This window comes from Harmonia axyridis, chromosome 2 (genome assembly GCF_914767665.1).
Source record: "Harmonia axyridis chromosome 2, icHarAxyr1.1, whole genome shotgun sequence".
In the NCBI taxonomy this organism is placed as follows: domain Eukaryota; kingdom Metazoa; phylum Arthropoda; class Insecta; order Coleoptera; family Coccinellidae; genus Harmonia; species Harmonia axyridis.
Window position 1 is genome coordinate 7,841,505 of NC_059502.1, and position 19,958 is coordinate 7,861,462.

Consider the following 19,958-nt stretch of genomic DNA (forward strand, 5'->3'; position numbering starts at 1 on the left):
GGGTTCGGCAGTCAATGAGGAGAAGATTGGATGCTTGTATGCTGGCTGGAGGTGGTCATTTTCAACAGTTTTCGTAGGTTGAGTTGAATTTTCATGTAATTTTTCATAATAAAATGTTATTATCTGAAATTTTGTTTCCCCTATATCTTCGAAACAAATAGGTTTTTCAAAAATCATCAAAGGACAAAATATTCTTAGAATAGTCCAAGGAACAACCCCCTGAATTTTTGCCGCATGTTTAGGAAACACCCTGTATACACTCTTTGTACTCAACCTATTAAACATGCTCATAAAAAGGTCTTATGCTATTAAAAACATACTATAGTATAAAAGTGTTTCTTTCATGGCAAAATTCATGGAATTTAGAATGACTTTATTGAGTTATAAAAAAGAAACAGAATTCCACGAATCTCACTATTTGAAAAGTTTTATTATTCATCAATTGTAATTCAGTTGTTGAGGAAAACGTTTAAGGTACAACTTTTTACTTACAACTTTGCTTTCGCCGTTTTCGAGGCTTTATTGTGAAAAACTGGTTATGCATTTATGATTCAAAGTATTATCCATCTCTGGCCACTAGATTCTCCCATCATTCGGCCAGCGTATGAATCCCATGTTGAAAAAACTCGTCATATTTTGAAGCGATCCACGGATCGATCCAATTGTTTATTTCTTCATAAGTCCGGAAGTGCTGGTCAGCAAGGCCGTGTGCCATCGATCGAACCAAGTGATAGTCCGAGGGATCAACGTACGGAAAATACGGTGGATGGGGAAGGACTTCCCTCTTCAACTTTTCCAAGTATGTCTTGACCACTTTCGCAACATGAGGTCGAGCATTGTCCTGCTGTAAAATCACTTTATCATGTCTCTCGTTTTATTGCAGCCGTTTGCAATGCTCGGCTCAAATGCATTGATTGTGTTCGAAAAAGATCGACTGTGATTGTTTCAGTCGGTTTTAACAACTCATAATACGCTACGCCGAGCTGCTCCCCCCAAATACTGAGCATGACCTTGGAACCTTGAATATTCGGTTTGGCCGTCAATGTAGAAGCATGGCCGGGATATCCCCATGATATTCTACGCTTGGATTATCGTAATGAACCCATTTTTCGTCTCCAATAATAATGCGATGCAGAAATCCCTTATATCTATGTTTTGCAAGCAGCTGTTTACAAGCAAACAAACGCCGTTTAACATATATCGGCTTCAACTCGTACGGCGCCCAATTTCCTTGTTTCTGAAACATTGCCATGACTTTCAGGCGGTTTGAAATGGCTTGTTGCGTCACTCGCAATGATCCTGCCAATTCTTGTTGCGTTTGACACGAGTCTTAATCAAGTAATGCCTCCAATTCTGCATTTTCGAGAACCTTTTCTCTTCCACCTGGTCTTCGACGTCTAAATCACTGTTCTTGAAGCGGTGAAACCACTCTCGGCACGTCCTTTCACTAATAGCGACCTTACCATAAGTATTTGAGAGCATTCGATGAGCCTCAGCCGCAGATCTTCATATTAGAGCAGCAAATTGAAATCTGCCGCAAATTACGAGAATTAATTAATTAATCGAGAATAACTTTATGATGCAGACACAAATCGACTTCTATTTCGATGGCGTTATGTTTAAAAATACCTAATCTTATTGTATGACATCTACGATCAATTTACATCGACTACCACTTACCGCTCGAGCCATCTATTGCAAAACGGCGGAAGCAAAGTTGTACACCAATAAAATAATACATTAATTCATTTCTAACAAACTACCATCATGTAGACTGAATCCATTAAAAAACCGATTTTAATTTCTATACGTGCTACATTACATAAAGTAAAGTGATAATATTAAGTACAAGTATATATAATTCCTCACTTCTAAAAAAGTCAAAGATTTCCTATTGGAATTAATGAATTCAATTTCAACAGGAAGATAAATTATGAGACCAACAGTCAATACCAATGAATAAAGAATATAAAATTAAATTTTCCATTTTATCGTTGCCTGGCGGTTGGCAACATCATTAGTCATCACCTGAAACATAAAAATTATATGTACTGGAATAGCATTAACATTCAAGTAACAATAAATTAATGAGAAGAAAGACCACAGTTGAATAATAACGAGGTAGACATTTTTTTTTCGTATCCTGAAATAGAGGTGATCATGCGAGGCGCAGCCTTGGATCGATTAATGCTGCATTGAAATTGAGGAATATTGATTCTGCATTAAATCAGCGATTTCTATATGGGGCATGGGACTTGGAGTTGTCGCAATTGAAGGAAAGGGAGACGCTTAATGGATTTGGAAAGGTCGAAGAGGTCAAATACCTGTTTTTCGTATCTAACGGGTGTTTTCTTTTTTTGAGGTATATAACTTTAAGTTGGCATTACTGTTCAAGATGGCGACCGATTTAACAGCTGTCAAGTGATTTATTCTCAGTTTGGTTTGGTAATTCATCATGAATAGACTCACGCCTGAACAACGCTTGCAAATAGTGCAATTTCATTTCGAAAATAATGGTTCTGTGCGGAATACGTATCGCGTACTACGTCCATTTTATTTTGTTAAGCGATGAAGCGCACTTCTGGTTGAATGGCTACGTCAACAAACAAAACTGCCGCTTTTGGAGTGTCACACAGCTCGTGCCACAATCGATTTATTGAAAGACACGTTTAGTGACGGCCCAATTTCACATTTTGGACCTGTGAATTGGCCTTCAAGATCTTGTGATTTAACACCGCTAGACAACTTTCTGTGGGGCTATGTAAAGTCATTGGTCTATGCGGATAAGCCACAAACCCTTGACCATTTGGAAGACAACATTCGCCGTGTTATTGCCGATATACGGCCACAAATGTTGGAAAAAGTCATCGAAAATTGGATGTCCAGATTGGACTACATCCGAGCCAGCCGTGGCGGTCATATGCCAGAAATCATATTTAAAATGTAATGCCAGAAGATTATCTTGCAGATAAATAAAATTCATGTCAATCGAATAATCCATCGTTGTTTTATTGCAATTTAAAGTTCTATAGCTCTAAAAAAAACACCCTTTAGCAACGAAGCAGATACTCAGGTAAAAATGAAGAACGCACAATCAGGATCTGAATCATGGCAAGCCCAATCGTGTTCGCGATCGATAGCGTCGAAATTCAATCTGAATTCACTTCGACGACGGAAGGCGTCTCGACGTCGATTTTACGGCGGTTTTCCGAAGTTTCGACGCGGGATTTGTTAGTAGACGGCGAGGGTTCCGCAAATTTTAGAGGTTTTATACTCGGAGGATGAGTTTGGCAATAAGTTTGAATCGCCGTTTTGGGAAAGTGCTTTTTCCGAGTTACGCCAATGGTTTTTGATGTTTGGTTCGGTAGGGTTTTAGGTGGATGCTGTCGAATCAGGTGGGGGTAATCTGAAGATGGAATTCCATGAATTTTTAAGGTCCAGAAGCAAGGAAAAAGATCTTCTAAAATATTCAACAGATTATCATCGAATTATATAATCCTCATAGTTCTGTGGTTATAGAATTTTGTGTAATTAATTGGGTATTCAAAAGAGATAACTGTGTAACAGCTTACATAGATCATTTATCGCTCAACAGATGACACTCTACGGTTCCATGTCCTACAGTGACTTGATAAAACACAGTGGCGACACGAGTGTTCTCATTTTTGATTGGCTGTCAGTTTGTTTAGCCAAAAAATGGCGTTTTTTTGTTCACATTATCCTTTTCCTGATTTTTTGCGGGGTGGGGGGGCTGGTTAGTCAAAATGTATGCGGACCACTTTAGTGAGGAAGTGAGAAATGTTCACGGTATAGAAATGTACTTGTTATAAAGGGTGTTTTTTTAGAGCTATAGAACTTTAAATTGCAATAAAACAACGATGGATTATTCGATTGATATGAATTTTATTTATCCGCAAGGTAATCTTGTGGCATTACATTTCAAATATGATTTCTGGCATATGACCGCCACGGCTGGCTCGGATGTAGTCCAATCTGGACGTCCAATTTTCGATGACTTTTTCCAACATTTGTGGCCGTATATCGGCAATAACACGGCGAATGTTGTCTTCCAAATGGTCAAGGGTTTGTGGATTATCCGCATAGACCAATGACTTTACATAGCCCCACAGAAAGTAGTCTAGCGGTGTTAAATCACAAGATCTTGGAGGCCAACTCACAGGTCCAAAACGTGAAATTAGGCGGTCACCAAACGTGTCTTTCAATAAACATGAAATGATACATCGTTACAATGATATCCAATTTTTGTCGACAATTTTATTACTTTGGGAAAGTTCACTTTCCCTCAAGAAATTATACTATATCATCAGGAGTATTCGATTTTATTTTTTATTAATATTTCTCTCTCCTTCTTGAATTCACAAAAAAAAATGGTTCCATGTTTGAATTTCACAGGAATTACTATTCAGCATTCAGCGAATGTTGAAATGCTCATATCCGGGTAAAACATGAATATTATTATTATTATTATGGATAAATGTGATGCGAATTATTACTCAACATTCGTTAATATCATGAAATTATATCCTCCGTAAAATCATTATTGGCATTTTCAAGATGTTGATGATATCATTTTCTGGTTTTCTCGTTGAACTCAAATTTAATAATTTGCATATAAAAAATCCTCCTATTCTATGCGAAAATGAAAGATCAGATAGCGGTTTTTAACAATTAGCGATATCCTTGCTGATTTTATATAACTTGGAATATATTATTCCCCATTTAATTTGGAATGCATACTTGCAAAGTGGGTTTTCAAGAACCAAGGTAGCAGAGTAATGATACTTCGTTGAACTGATGGTTAGATAACATTCTAGAGAAATGGAAAGTGTACTGAATTCCAACTAATTCATGTGGTTCAACCAGATAACATCGGAGATGTCTCCATAGAAACGACCTTGTTTGAATATTGCGAGAAATTGCACGTGTAACATGCAAATCACGAATGTTTACTTTATTCAGGTGAAAAAATTTGGATATTTCATATACGACACCCAAAAAAGCTGAGAATTATTGTCAGGTTTTGATTGAGATTGGGCGACGTGGCGATTTATTTTTATTGTGTTTTTTCTTCCTCATTCTTCGCCATTATTTCCCAAGATGTCGAGAATTATTGTGAAACCAGTTCTTGAATAATTCAGACATAATGCAACCGGAGTAATAGGGCAAACATTTCATTCAACAATACAATGAACGTTTCTAGAAATGATAGTAATTGAAGACGTTTGTTTACGTCATTTTTATACCTGTTTGGTAAGTTACGAGGTCGATTAGCTCGTTAGGAAAACGTCTAAGACTATATGAACTTAACGATGAAAAAACGTATAGGTATAAATATCAATGAAACTCTATCTTAATCAACTGGTTTTATAATTCGTAGTAGGCTACTATATCGAAAATGTTCGCTGATGATGACCAGTTTTTTTCTACTGTCTCTAATTGGAAGAAAAAGATTGTTTGTGTCGGCTAACTCTAATTAGAAGTTTTGGGGCATCGTAATGAATATCTAGAACAGGTGCTGGATTGGCTGGGAACGGAAATGGTAGTTTTTTTAGAGGTTTTATATCCGAGAGAATGCGAATTCGAAGGAGAATACTCTGATGACGTGGAAATTATTTTTGTGGAATAATACTGTTGCATATTCATTGAAGAAGTGATTACACAATAATTTTGCTCTAGTGTAACAATTTAATTGATGATTAAAATTAAATTGTAGTGGAAACAGAGTTTGTAGAATTGTAAAGCAGAGAGATCAGAAAATAGGAATCTAGGATAGAATAGGAATGATAGGATATCATTCCAGAGAATTATTTATGAATCGAGATGCGTGACAAACAAGAGAGTAACATTTTGAGGTAATATAGGGTGTTTTTTCGAGGTATATAACTTTGAGTTGGCATTACTGTTCAAGATGGCGACCGATTTGACAGATGTCAAATGACTTATTCTCAGTTTGGTTTGGCAATTCATCATGAATAGACTCACGCCTGAACAACGCTTGCAAATAGTGCAATTTTATATAGAAAATAATGGTTCTGTGCGGAATACGTATCGCGACGAAGCGCACTTCTGGTTGAATGGCTACGTCAACAAACAAAACTGCCGCATTTGGTGTGAAGCTAATCCTCAAGTGTATGTCGAAACACTGTTACATCCAGAAAAACTGACTGTTTGGTGCGTTTTATGGGCTGGTGGAATCATTGGTCCGTACTTCTTCAAAAACGATGATGGCCAGAACGTTACAGTCAATGGTGATCGGTATAGAGCCATGATTACTAACTTTTTCATTCCTGAATTGAACAACCATGATGTCCAGGAGCTGTGGTTCCAACAAGACGGCGCAACATGTCACACAGCTCGTGCCACAATCTATTTATTGAAAGACATGTTTGGTGACCGCCTAATTTCACGTTTCGGACCTGTGAATTGGCTTCCAAGATCTTGTGATTTAACACCGCTAGAATACTTTCTGTGGGGCTATGTAAAGTCATTGGTCTATGCGGATAAGCCACAAACCCTTGACCATTTGGAAGACAACATTCGCCATGTTATTGCCGATATACGACCACAAATGTTGGAAAAAGTCATCGAAAATTGGAGGTCCATATTGGACTACATCCGAGCCAGCCGTGGCGGTCATATGCCAAAAATCATATTTAAAATGTAATGCCACAAGATTATCTTGCGGATAAATAAAATTCATGTCAATCGAATAATCCATCGTTGTTTTATTGCAATTTAAAGTTCTATAGCTCTAGAAAAAACACCCTTCATTTACAATGTAGCATGTTATAACACCCTGTATAGCACGTGAAAATAACTCAATTTTTTTCAATCAGGAAGAGTTACGCAGAGTTTCGAGGGTTCAGTATCTGGATGGTAGACCTCATTGATGGCTGTGATTTTATCGAATTTTCGAATATGTAGCTCCCGTAGTTTAGCTCTGGAAAGTACCCAATACGTTCAACTCTATACGAAGGCGTGAAGAACCTACAATTCCCCTGTCTCTTTACCCCCCCGAAAATCTCTTCACGTCTCAATCTTCCGCAAACATCGATTTGCGATGAAATCAGCGAGAATTCTCCCCCCCCTCCCGAATTCCCAAATATTTATACTAAATCGGTGCCTGTGCTTGTATCTCCTACGTATTCGTATTCAAAATTCTAGACGAACAAACTCTTACATAGCGAGGAGGCAGGTTCGGCCTTCCTAATTCTAATTGGATTTGCAAATACCCAGTCGTTCGGCGAGCCAATATTGATTTTAAAATTTAGCGCTTTTATGCGTCTCGCATAGCTGCGCTCGTTTGTCCTTGTATATAGGGAGCGGAAAAAAAAACGATACCGAGATCAACGGGATAAAACGATATTCGAACATCTCATTCGGGGACATATGGTTAACAAAGTTATCCAAATATATTCGATTTGGAAAATATGTGAATTTGTTTCATTATAAAATACGCTAACAGGATGGACCACTTGAGTGGATTAAAGTATTCTGTTCCCAAAGTTTAGTCCATAAATGACATCCAAACATGACCCATATAATTACATGAAATACCTCGTGAAATACACACATCGTCAAAAGACTTGCTCCCCCTATCAACTCTCAACTTGTTGAATGTAACATGACAATTTTTTGTGTGAGGAATCTTCACTATCTCATCACTTAAAAACAATAAATCAGCAAAAAATGTTTCTTGTTCGGGAAAATACATGTGTATTTGAAGTTAATCAGTTTTCAGCGAATAACGAGTGTTGTAATATTGAAAATATTTCGTGGAAAATGCCGGGACATCCAATTGCTCAGTTTTACTGGGCAAGAATAGTAGCCCTACATCAAAAAGCTTTGTCGAACCACCAGATTGAGCAACGTTTGAATATTCTTTGGAATAAGGTGCATATTGGCCTTTTTCATGGAAACTGGCAGCATTGCCCGAAGACCGGTGCCTGGTCGACAAACATCTGCAATGGAAGACTATATTACAAATTTTCCTTGAAGGAATCGAACGGTATCTGTAACAGCCCTTCATTTTTTTGGACCTATAGACGAGTAGTCTCAACCAGTACCATAAGGAAACTGTTGCATTCCTCAAATTTAATGGCAAGAAGACCTTTAAGTGTACCTCTGCTATCACCTGCTCACAGAGCTATCCATCGGCAATGGGTAGAACACCACCATGACTGGCTTTTACACAATAACGCAGAATGACCAGACATGAATCCAATTGCGCTTGTATGGGATTACTTAAGGGGAGCAATATCTAATCGACAAAATCCACCTCCAACTTTTCAGGAATTGGGTTTAGCCCGAGGTGAAGCCCTTCAGGAAGAATGGACGAAATGCCTGAAAATTTCATAAGTGACTTGATTCGTGGGATGCCTAGCCGTATTGGGCAGTTGATTGAAAGGAAAGGTGGTAATACGAACTATTGAATTTGGATTCGGTTAACTATAATTCATCAAAAATAAATAATTGATAAATTTAGATTTTTTTCTCATTTTTTCTATTTTGTCTCATCCTGCATAAAGCAAAGAGTATTGAACAAATATTTCGTATCAAATATATTGCAGTTGAAATAGAGGAAAATATTCATCTTATTTCCAGGACATAGATTGTTTATTTCTTGAGTAACCTAGGGGAAACGATGTGTGATTAATATGTTCTTAATGAAATGAAAGGGAATCATCAAACACCTTTCCTTGCTTACCTTGTTTACCTAGCTTTTCCTACAATCTCCTCTGAATATTTGAATTAGAATTCAAAGTTACTTCACAATTCACCCCGGCCAAAAAAAAATCTCTAAACTACTTCCTCAATGTCACCCACCTCTACACATCTCCCCCTAAATCGCATTAATTCCCTTCTCCCTGAAAAATTGCTTTTTTTGTCCTCTCTCCCGTTGCAGATGTGACGTCCGCCGAATAAGATCTCCTTTGTGGGAGGATTCAGTTACCAAGTTCCCGCTAAATTGATTCGCATAATTTAATTAAACGCCACCAAAGGGACTCCAAGTAGTATTACCATGTCCCGGAATCTGCAGAATCTGAGTCCCCTTTGATTATTTTCGATTCCGCCTTCTTCTTCTGAAGCGGCGAAGATGAAAGACGTATATAACGTCTCCGACACAACCGAGTGGGGAAAATTGTAACAGGGAAATTTTCACTCGTTTTCTGTTTAGGCGAATCGGTATGTTCTCAGCTATCGAATTCGAGACTTTTGGTTCGTTTATTTCGTGTTGCAATTTTCCTTAGAGATGTTGCTGTAGTCTGGAAGTTCTGGGATTGAAGAAGTTCGATCGTAATTCAATTTCGATTGAATGTGCTTCGGCAATACTTATGGCAGGATAAAGGGGGATAAGTTCTTATGAGGAACAATCATCCTCACTTTACAGTGTAGTAAAAATCGCAAATCGATCCTATGGCTTAATGATAATGGGACAAGCTAGCAGAACAATGTTGAAAAATTATTAATTTGTTTTATCGGAATCTGTGCTCATTTCCGAAAAATACTGAAAGAACTTCAGAAAGAATTCATGGACGACATTACTCAGGCACCAATTATGGCTATCTGTTGTATCATGTAGAAAGAATTCACGTCTACAATCCGACGGATAGTGAGTCGATTATAAAGGGTGTTTTTTTTTAGAGCTATAGAACTTTAAATTGCTATGAAACAACGGTGGATTATTCGATTGATATGAATTTTATTTATCCGCAAGATAATCTTGTGGCATTACGTTTTGAATATGATTTCTGGCATATGACCGCCACGGCTGGCTCGGATGTAGTCCAATATAGACGTCAAATTTTCGATGACTTTTTTCAACATTTGTGGCCGTATATCGGCAATAACACGGCGAATGTTGTCTTCCAAATGGTTAAGGGTTTGTGGCTTATCCGCATAGACCAATGACTTTACATAGCCCCACAGAAAGTAGTCTAGCGGTTTTAAATCACAAGATCTTGGAGGCCAATTCACAGGTCCAAAACGTGTCTTTCAATAAATCGATTGTGGCACGAGCTGTGTGACAATTTGCGCCTTCTTGTTGGAACCACGCTTCCTGGACATCATGGTTGTTCAATTCAGGAATGAAAAAGTTAGTAATCATAGCTCTATACTGATCACCCTTGACTGTAACGTTCTGGCCATCATCGTTTTTGAAGAAGTACGGACCAATGATTCCACCAGCCCATAAAGCGCACCAAACAGTCAGTTTTTCTGGATGTAACGGTGTTTCGACATACACTTGAGGATTAGCTACACTCCAAATGCGGCAGTTTTGTTTGTTGACGTAGCCATTCAACCAGAAGTGCGCTTCATCGCTAAACAAAATGAAATAAACGTAGTGTGAGATACGTATTCCGCACAGAACCATTATTTTCGAAATAAAATTGCACTCTTTGCAAGAGTTGTTCAGGCGTGAGTCTATTCATGATGAATTGCCAAACCAAACTGAGAATGAATCACTTGACAACTGTTAAATCGGTCGCCATCTTGAACAGAAATGCCAACTTAAAGTTATATACCTCGGAAAAAAACACCCATTATGAATAATGCCGCCCATGCAATTCTTCTCAAGTTCATCTCAGTATTTTCAAATGGGCACAGATTTTGATAAGACAATTCAACAGTTTTTAAACCTTAAACTAACCTAACCAATCTACTGAACACAAATGACATAAGAAACGTCAAAAAATAATACACAGTGTTGCCATTACAACAATTTCAAATTGTATGATTCCTAATGGAAACCACAATATAAATACTGAAGACAAAGAATTCAGTTATCAGTAAATTATTCACAACATACTACCAACCGAACCGGCAAATATCGATATCCGTACCTATCGCTTATATTTTCCAAAATGCAGCCACGTCCGTGTTATTCAATGTAGTCCTTTTATTTGGCAACACCGTAATTCATCAGAATTTCGCCTTTTATTCGATTCCGCAACATTGTTATTCCCTTCTGTAAATTTTCAACATGAAAATTTCATATCGGGCCATTCGTTAGTGCACTTTATGAGCGATGTTGCGCTGGCAGCTGCTGACTTTATAGTCCAGACGTGTACGTATGTTCCAGAATCGACGGAAGTTGGGCCGACGTCATGTCGTAAAACGTTTGTTTCGGACACGTTTCCTATCTGCAAGAACAACGAGCAATGATGCAACAATAAAGTCGAATATCGCAGTATGTTTTCTGAAGAAAATCAACTCCGGTCTTCGAATTAAAACGTTATTATAAAAGTTAATTGAATCCACTTCAGAAAGGTTTTTCTGAAGTACACAACATTGTGTCTTTTCCCTTCACAATAATAAGAATACGCATAACGTTTAATATGAAATATCAATAAATTCATAACATTGTGTACATTTTATGATACAAAGGGTGTTTTTTTTAGAGCTATAGAACTTTAAATTGCAATAAAACAACGATGGATTATTCGATTGACATAAATTTTATTTATCCGCAAGATAATCTTGTGGCATTACATTTCAAATATGATTTCTGGCATATGACCGCCACGGCTGGCTCGGATGTAGTCCAATCTGGACGTCCAATTTTCGATGACTTTTTCCAACATTTGTGGCCGTATATCGGCAATAACACGGCGAATGTTGTCTTCAAATGGGCAAGGGTTTGTGACTTATCCGCATAGACCAATGACTTTACATGGCCCCACAGAAAGTAGTCTAGCGGTGTTAAATCACAAGATCTTGGAGGTCAATTCACAAAACGTGAAGTTAGGCGGTCACCAAACGTGTCTTTCAATAAATCGATTGTGGCACGAGTTGTGTGACATGTTGGAAACCACAGCTCATGGACATCATGGTTATTCAATTCAGGAATAAAAAGTTAGTAATCATTGCTCTATACCGATCACCATTGACTGTAACGTTCTGGCCATCATCGTTTTTGAAGAAGTACGGACCAATGATTACACCAGCCCATAAAGCGCACCAAACAGTCAGTTTTTTTTGGATGTAACGGTGTTTCGACATACACTTGAGGATTAGCTTCACTCCAAATGCGGCAGTTTTGTTTGTTGACGTAGCCATTCAACCAGAAGTGCGCTTCATCGCTAAACAAAATAAAATGGACGTAGTGCGCGATACGTATTCCGCACAGAACCATTATTTTCTAAATAAAATTGCACTATTTGCATGCGTTGTTCAGGCGTGAGTCTATTCATGATGAATTGCCAAATCCAACTGAGAATAAATCACTTGACAGATGTTAAATCGGTCGCCATCTTGAACAGTAATGCCAACTTAAAGATATATACCTCGAAAAAAAACACCCGTTATATGAACAAGGGACAAGGGAGTGACATTTTGAGGTATAATTTTCAATCAATAGTCCCGGCTTAACTAGTGAATATAATATAGAGTTATAAAACTTAAAGTTATATACCTCGAAAAAAACGTTATTTGGTTCATTTTTGTCTTGGAAATGTATTCCAAGATTCAAATAAATGACCATCTTTGATGACAATTTCATTCCCTATGAAATCGTTTCCTTAACAATCGATTCGTTTATCGTTGTTTTGTAATGGATAGTACAATGGATAGTAGATAATCAGATATTCGAGACACAATCAAATTTGGTAAATGCAGCTGGAAATGTCATTTTGAATTTGTGACCGAATGAATCCAAGGAGCCCAAACAGTCCCAAACAGTGTAACCAAATCACAGTCTACTGACGCCAAATCGAAAATATAAGCTCAGAATTCGACGAACAATAACAATGTCCAAAGTCCAAGGTTTTCAAAATGCAAAACCAGAAATATCTGGAAGGAACCCATGCAAGATCAACAATCTTACACTTCAATATCGATAAAGCGTTTGATAGACCTTATACGACGGTATAACCTCAAATCACAATCAGAGAGATAACCCTATACCGGAAATATCAGCTACCACAAAGCAGTCCCCAAACAATCACAATATCTGGAAACCACCGTTCGCCTACCTCCCAAGATCCTCATCAATCCAGTCTTTGTGCAATCACCGCTGACTACAAAAACTAACCCAAACCGCGCCATCTACGTTCTCGTATCACCGCGCGACATAATAGTAGTCATTCTACCGGATTCTATGAATATTTCATGAAACAGGTAACCCTCCAGAGTCTTGATCGGAGAAAGAGACAGAGGGAGGGGGAGCCCCTGGATTAAATACGCACAGCCCCGAGGTAAAAACTTATTAATTGGGCATATTCTGGCTAAATTCCGAACCCCCACCGCCCTTTGCAATTACCTTAATAAATTCTACTACGTGAAATTTCATCTGAGAGGAATGAGATTATGGAAAGTGGAGGGCCTCGAGCTCTGGATCCCCCTCTTCATTGAATTTTTCGCCGGAATTATAACTCCGGGCGTTCGCGATACACAAAGCAGGAGTGCCAATCGCGGGACGCCGTTAGGGTCCTTACTTTTCCGTCTGGGTGGGTCTTGGATCTCTTGGATCTTCGGAGAATCGAGTGGATCTTATATATCCGTTACATGAGATTATTTTAAAAGGAGCATTTTCTTTATGGCGGTTTATTTATACCCTTCACTCGCAGGCCTAACCAGTAAAAATGCATTTTTCCTTAAAAATTCAACTCTATTCGTCAACATACTCATCTTCAATAAAGCATTGAGCACACATATCATAGATTCTAAGATGGTTTTGGAGTGCCGAATAAAACTCAACGAAATAGGCAAGAATAACAAGGTCTTTTTAGTTTGAGTTCCCGATCTCTCGGAAATTGAAGAAAATGAAGAGGCAAACACACTTGCCAGAAAAGGAGCACAAACTCCTTTCATTGGCCCGGAACCTTTCTGTGATATAGGCAAATGAACCTACAAGAAAAAGTTTTACAAGTAGAAAAAAACTGAAAGAAACTCTGGCAGAACCTTCCTGGGTTGGATCATTTCAAACAGTTTTTCGAAGATCTAAGAAGTATCTGCATCTTAGCTACACCAGAATTCGCTACACCTCTTCACTAGATTCCTTAGAGGCCATTGCTGCCTTGGAAAGACATAAGATAGTGAAGATTCCACACACACAAAATTGTCATGTTACTTTCAACAAGTTGAGAGTTGATAGGGGCCAAGACTTTTAACGATGTGTGTATATGGTTCCAGCTTTTTTCAAGCACACATTTGATTGACTTGACAGTAACCTGGTGAAAATCAATTCAATTTATGATAAATACAAGTTATTCTAATTTCCACCATTTTGGAATCGAACTATTGATTTGATGCGGCTGTATTATACACTTCGTTGAATTTCCCCAAAGGTACGATTCTAGCATGATCAATTTTCCCATGGAATAATTCAGAAGGACGTCCAGTATTGCCAACCAAACGAAAACCCTTCGCTGGCCGCTTCGCGCATCTCCTCTGGCGGATTGATCTTTAACGGGCTCTCACAAAGGCTATAATCAGTTCAGCACACACGGCGACATTATCTCTCTCTGCCTATATTTATGGAAGTTATTCGTCCTTTCGTTAACGTCATCCGTCAAGTCTTAAACTGGATACATTTGCATATTGCGAAACTCCGACTGGCTCGTTATCATCGCGAGATAAGGCCAGGGTCGTTCGAATGCTAAATGTCGCACATTTGTATTATCTAACTAGTGGGTGGATATTTACACGATAGTGGAATATCTTTCGGAGTGGCTGAATGAAAATGCGGAGCGTTTGAAGATTGTTTCACGCCAGGGCGAGGGTTCCGCTCCTACCGGATGAGTTGTAGGGGGATGGCGTCAAAGATGGGTTGAATAGATGCGAGATTTCTATGGAGTTGATGCTGTGGATGTGGGGTTTTCAGAGAATCTTTCAAAAGGATGGATGCCAATTTCCGTTAAAGCCTCCGGAAGTGATTCATGATTATCTATTCATAAACACATGAAAATAGTTACGGTGGTTATCGAAAGTAACTTTTGTATGACACAAAAGACTGCTATATTGCATACGGTTGGTTTTCCACTCTCCATGGTTCAGCTTGTAGCCTTTCACCTGTGTTTTCGAAAGCTTATAGCCAAAGTTGACCCAGCACTGTCTTCAGCGAGGGTACTCTTAGCCGGAGTCCCACAAGGATCTCTTCTGGGCACGTTGTTATTCATATTATATGTATAAAACTTGCAGAAAACCCCCATGGGACTTTATGCTGACGATACCGTCATTCTTGCAAGGTTTTGTCCCAAAATGGCAACGAAATTGCGTAGAACACAAAGGACTGTTAGATAAATTGCTTACGATTGGTTTGCCACTCTCCATGGTTCAACCTGTATCGTCTTACCTGTTTTCTCGCAAGTTTAGAGCCAAAGTTGATGCAGTACTGTCCTAAGAGAGGGTGCACTCAGCCGGAGTTCCACAAGGATCTCTTCTGCCATCAATATTGTTTACATTATATGCATCAGGCATGCAGAAAACCTCCATGGCACTTCATGCCGACATTCCTGTCAGTTTGTGGTGTCCCAAAAAGACAATGAAGTACCTGCAAGAAACCACCTCCAACATAGTTCACTAGATGGAGAGTTGAAGTGAACCCTAAGATAAGCGAGGCTGTTAACTCCAGCCAGAAAAAGAAACATCCTCAGGTACATATCGTAATACTCGGAAGGGTAATCGAATGGAAAAACGAGGTCAAGTATCTGGGAGTGATACACGACAAGCTCACTTGGAAACAACACGTCCTATCAGCTGAGACTTCTTTAGTTTTTTTAAATCTTCTAGTTGTAGCTTCATTAAACCGCGTGCTTTAGCAACATTTATCGCTTTAAGATTGTTCACTTCCAATTCCTTTTCCAATTTCCTTTTTTTTTTTCATGAACTGATTATTTTTATTTGTGATTTTTTTAGTTTTTCCAGTTTATAGAAATTGCTTATATCTCACTCTCTAAGACATTTCCGCCTGAAAAACAGCAGGCAGAGGAAACTGTGGTTGAGAATATTCGAAAGACTAGACATATATGCTTATCTTTAGCTCTACATAACTGAGGCTGAGGAACAATCCTAAAAATCTTGGGTCTTGTTTAAGTTTATTCTTCAAAGTTATTGCTGAGGTGACAGTTTACCTTCGGGAAACAACTTCGTAATTATATATTAACAAGTTCAAAATTCACCCAAAACTTTCCACAACTTGTCACGAAACAAGGATCACCACATCAAAATAAAACCACTACGACATTGTCTGCCCTCAATTCTTCCATCAAAACAGAGCACACAAAAGAATCGAGGACAAAGTCGACCCTTTCAACCTCCGCCAAAAAAAAAAAAAACCAAACCACAAAAAAAAATCGATCCTCTTACCCTTCAGTACGTCCCTGTCCCGTCTTCTATGATTCCCCATCACGATTGTTATCCGTTGCGGCACGGCGATCTTATTTTCTGGCCTTAGCATAATTGCACGGGTATCTCGGACCGATCTCGTTCCATTATTTCTATTTACAAAAGGAGACCTGCTCATCTTCTGTCGTTAGGATTCTATTAGCCGGATCCCGAGCTCAGAAGCTGCCCCGCCTCTTGCGGCTAACTGGTCAGCTTTGGGTTTCCACAGAGGAAACAGTATAGTCGGATTTTACGAGTTCTTACGAGGGAAGAAGTTCTGCTCGGATCAGTTATTGAGGGATTTCTCATTTCTCGGATTTCGACAGGTCTATGATCTGCGTGGAATGGTAGCTTGTACAGATGGGATTTCGTTTCCATCAATAGTTTTTCCTTCAGATTATATCGAAGTCCAGAGACCATCCATATATGTTACATGCTGACGAACCGAGTGACAAAACAAAAGGACAAATCATGAACTATGTAGAGAAGACTATAAAAATATATATACAAACCAATGAAAGACTGTAACATGGAAAAAGAACCACCAAAGGAAAGAAGACTTCTTAGCCTTTTGGACAGCAGCTTCAACCCCTACCAGCAAGGAATACTACTACCTCGAAGAAGATCGAGATCATCTACTGGATGTTGATCTCAGTAAATCATTTGATTGTGTAAGGCAGGAGATGTGATAGGCTCAGCTTGAGCCTAATGGTGTGAGGGGTTTCTAAGGATTATTGGGTCCTACCTGATGGACAGGATCTAGGTAGTAGAATGGAAGAGTATCCTGTCTCGAGAGAAGAAGATTACTCTGAGAGTTCCTCAGGGTTCAATCCTGGGTCTCCTTTCATTATTGATGACTTGCATCCCTGATACTAGAACGATTCTCTATGCTGATGATGTTTTTGAGCAGGGATTCCTCAGCTAATCTCTTCTGAAAATTGGTTTAGTATAGCATGAAGCTGAACACTGAGAGAACACAGAGAATGAAATTCAGAACTGACTACTCAAATTAAAAATATGCTCTACCTTTTTGGTATAACATTTGACGAAATATTGAACTGAGATACCCATACAAGATTCTTGAAGACAATATTATCGACTGGAGTCTTTCATTCTCAACACTATCTTTAGAAGTATAAATAGTTGATCATTCGCTTTCCATTTTCGAGGTTTTCACAGGTTAATATTTCATCGTTCAATCGTCTAAATTTACTTTCTGTCTACATCTCCACCAAAGTTTTTTTTTAACTTGCCATGTGTTTGCACAATGTCCCCAGGATTTGAATATTTAATTGCTCCGAAAGTTCGTTAATTGGATACGATTTTTAATTGGTTTTAATTTATAATCGACCGACGGACTGCTCCAAGACAAAGTAAAGAATAAGACCTTGTTCGTTTGCAGTGAACATTATGAAACCAAGGGTAGTATTCAGGAGATTCGTTGGAGGTGGAATAGATAATTAAGTGGATTCCAGGGTGGTATTAAAAAATAATGTGCGATCCTTGGTATTGCTTAAATGATGTGGTTACAATAGACAGCCGTTGAATTCCTATAAAAGGTGTCATTAGTTAGAATGTCAATTGAAAATGTCAGGTCGTGCACTACGTATAAGTCATTTGTCAAGCAGTTATTCTTATAATTTTTGTATTTGAATTGCTGGGAAAGGTATTGACGAGGAATGCTATTGAAATGAATGAACAAATTTCAACTAACATAATAAATTCTTTGGAAGTCACAGCTTGATGCTTCAAGCCAACATAGATGGATCTTGCCAGTGAAGTAAAGATCTAATTTTCCATGGCTTCAACTGCATTTAGAGCATTTTGGAAGTTTTCTGATTGTATAAGTCATCGAAAGTATAAAAAGCAATCAATAGTTGTTCTTAGGCATTATTTCTTGAGATCTACTCTGTCATGTTTGATGAGTTGGCCTTATTGTTCGTTTTCCTTGAAGGTTCTGCACAAGAATTTTGATCACTTTTTTTTTGTTGGAGATGGTGACTAGAGCCCTTGTGTGGATATCTATCTGTGTGGCAAGGATTTTTGTAAGCATTGTGTTTAAGCCTAACTTCCAGGTTTCTTGTTACCAAAATATCCCAAATGACCGAGCGCTATCTCTTTCGATTTCTACTGTGAACTAAATTTTTGGGTGTCTACTCTTCAGACGACTGAAGAAAGCTTTCAGATATTCCCCATCGTCAGACAGATGATGAGGTTTTCAACCACATTTCCCAGCCAATTGAGAGCTTTTTGCTGAGCTGTTCGTTTGGCATCCTTCTAGAATTTTGTATGAGCAATTTTGCGACTTCTGAAGCTCAGGGGTTATCCATCACAGAAAATTGTATTTGGGAAATATGGACAAATTCAATATTACATGAAATTATGGAGATGAATCACACTTTTGATGGCACAGAATGGAGATCCTATGCTTGAATATTCTTGTCGGTTAACTAAATCGAACTCTCTTGCTTTGTGCTTCAGCCCATTTCGAGCTTCATTCCTAATTCACATGCAGCTGAAAGATGGCTATCAATTAACCCATAATTCAATATCTCGATTTTTCCACTGCCTCAATTGTGTGCATGTCCAATCGCGGAATAATACAAGAAGTTCCAAGATGAAAGCACGTGTAGCCCCATTCTTAAAATCCAAGTACTTTATGCACTATTGTTGCGGTGGATAGGCACAATGCCCATTTCTTATAGCGGCATCTGTGGATGGTGCGTGTAGGCTAAGCAGCTGAGATACGACGTACTTGAGTCGTAGATTCAGACATGCCTATTATGCGGTAATAAATCCTGGTTTTCTGAGAAGGCTTCTATTGGCCGGATTGATTCACGACTGTGAGGTGCGTGCCTCGAAGAGGGGGGAATTTCACTCTACCAGCTGATTGTGGAATAGGAGGCATTTAGTATGGATCGAAATGAGGAATGGTATGAACTTTGGGAGGATGGTGTAGCTTTTAACGTGAGTTTGTTAGGGATTTGGTCCGTGAAGTTGTAGGACATGCACCTTATGGAAGGTCAAATGAGTTTACTTGCTGAAGGTGATCTAATATAAATATCACAATTATGATATAATTGTGTAGAAAACTTTTTGTTCTAGAGTTACAATTGCAATTGACAGAATATTAAAACCAACCGAAAGAAAAATACATTATTAAAACTGTATTTTTGTATTTTTATTATGATTTTTCTCCATCAGTGTCTTATTTTCCAAAAAAACATACAGAATATACAAACTCACAACTAGTATATTCATTTCACTAACTTCTCTTACTCTTCTGTGAAATGGGTAGTCAAATCGACATTTACATTTTCCAAGACAAAAGGTATATATCAAAAAGTGAAGGTTTTGGCACAATGATGTTATATTTTTGATATTCATGAAGTTGGGATACATACCTATACCTGGATTTCGTTGATGTAACTTCTAATTTCAGACATCAATATTTTGGTGTTGGTCGATATGTAACAATCGGGAAAGAAATCTTCTACATAGTGCACCAAATTCTCACTTACTGAAACGTGAAGCTTCACCATAAGAATCCCCATTTCCATCAGCCAAAACAAAACGCGAGACTGTATAAAAACCACCACGACATTCTCATG